This window comes from Echinops telfairi, unplaced genomic scaffold (assembly GCF_000313985.2).
Source record: "Echinops telfairi isolate 266 unplaced genomic scaffold, ASM31398v2 ScPeMD7_7475;HRSCAF=8513, whole genome shotgun sequence".
In the NCBI taxonomy this organism is placed as follows: Eukaryota; Metazoa; Chordata; class Mammalia; order Afrosoricida; family Tenrecidae; genus Echinops; species Echinops telfairi.
This window is the reverse complement of record NW_022111379.1, coordinates 19,322,340-19,324,319: the sequence shown is the minus strand read 5'-3', so window position 1 is coordinate 19,324,319 and position 1,980 is coordinate 19,322,340. Positions and strand designations below refer to the sequence as shown.

At 55.4% G+C, this 1,980-nt stretch overlaps 1 pseudogene; it reads left to right on the top strand.

Annotated features, from left to right (window-relative positions):
• Window positions 1-768: 768 nt before the first annotated feature.
• LOC101640963 lies at window positions 769-1,744 on the top strand (annotated as a pseudogene).
• The last annotated feature ends 236 nt before the right edge of the window (window positions 1,745-1,980 follow it).

Here is a 1,980-nt window from a genome sequence, read left to right as displayed (position 1 = left end):
GAAAAGGAGATCCCACTGCCATGAGGAAGAGCAAGGAACGGAGCACCTTTGGACCCAAGAGCCCTGTGTTGACCCTCTAATCTAGCATACAAAAGACTGTGACACCCGAGGAAGGCAAAGGTGATGGGAGATGGCAAGAAGCTGTGGCCGAGGAGAAACAGCAGGAGAGGCTGGAGAAGAGCAGAGGCACAATGAATGGTACCCTGAACCTCCTGGCCTACAGGGCAATAGAGTGAATGACTGACATTTGGTGGAACTACATTTGCTCATTCACCGAACTCCATCAGAGCACGTTGGGCCAAAGCTTACTGGGAAAACGGGGAGATCTGGCCGTTTATTGACAGAGCTCCAAGATTTTGTAATAGGTACCTATGCAAAGCTGACACCAAGGGGCTGTGGGGCCTGGGCATGCGGGTGGGCATGGCTGAGAAGAGTCTGTCCTTATCCAATAAATGTATCCTGGGTCATTTCTGATCCTGAATTATAACCTGTAATTTTCCTAATAAATCCCATAACTGTAAATATTGTCTGTGACTTCTGTGTGGCCAATGCAATGAGTGATTGAGCCAGTAGAGAAGTAGAGTGTGCCATGGGAGGGACTGGAATCAACTGGAGTGGCTGTTGCTGAAGATGGTAATTGTTCTTCCCTCCCTGTTGTGAATTTAGAGGAGGTCAGATGCCAAGCCCACGCCATCTTTTTTCCCTGCACCTTTATATAGACAACCCTAAAGAATCCCCGAAGGAGTCACTGGCTCTCTGCCAGCTCCTATGCTCCCGGGCCTGTGCCCCTCCCGCCCAGCCGCTGCTTTCCGCCGCAGCTTCAGCACCTCGGCCCAGAACCATGCTGAAGTAGCCGTTCTGGGCGCTTCTGGAGGAATCGGGCAGCCCCTCTCGCTTCTCCTGAAGGACAGTCCCTTGGTGAGCCGCCTGACCCTCTAGGATGTCGCTCATACCCCGGGAGTAGCCGCCGCCCTGAGCCACATCGAGACCAGAGCCCATGTGAAAGGGTACCTCGGACCCCAGCGACTGCTTGAAAGGCTGCGATGTGGAGGTCATCCCAGCGGCCGTCCCAAGACAGCCAGGCAGGACGCGGGACGACCTGTCCAACACCAACGCACGATCGTGGCCACCCTGGCGGCCGCCTGCGCCCAGCATCACCCCGAAGCCATGATCTGCCTCGCTGCTAATCCAGTCAGCGCCACCGTCGCCATCACCGCGAAGGTGTTCTAGAAGCCCGGTGTGGACAACCCCAAGAAAACCTTGGGGGTGACCACCCTTGATGTCGTCAGGGCCAACGCTTTTGTGGGAGCTGAAGGGTTTGTTTGGACCAGGCTCGAGCCAACGTCCCTGTCATTGGCGGCCACGCTGGGAAGAGCATCCTCCCCCTGATCTCCCAGTGTTTGCCCAAGACCAGCTGACGGCCCTCCCGGGGCGCATCCAGGAGGCCGGCACCGAGGTGGTCCAGGCGAAAGCAGGGGCAGGTCACCTGGTCCACGGTCTACGCGGGCGCCCGCTTCGTCTTCTCCATCGTGGAGGCGGTGAACGGCAAGGAGGGCGTCATCGAGTGCTCCTTAGTGAAGTCCCAGGAGACGACTGCGCCTACTTCTCCACGCAGTTGCTGCTGGGGAGAAACGGGCTGGAGAAGACCCTGGGCCTCGGCAAGGTGTCCTAGTTCGCCGACGCCATCCCCCAGCTGAAAGCCTCCATCAAGAAGGGGAAAGAGTTTGTGAAGAACATGAAGTAAGACGCCTGCCAGAGGCTGCTGGTCCCTTAACTTATTCGGGCTCCTGGTCACATAGTCATTTCAGAGATCTTCGTTGCTTTTCTAACTTGCTCTGATGATGTGTGTTGTCCGAGCGTTACCATCCCTTCCAAATCGGAGCATCAATAAAAACCATCTTTGATTTTATTTTCCAAAAACAAACGAATCCGTGAAAATGCTACTGGAGCTAATAACTGAACCCAGCAAAAAACAGTGCT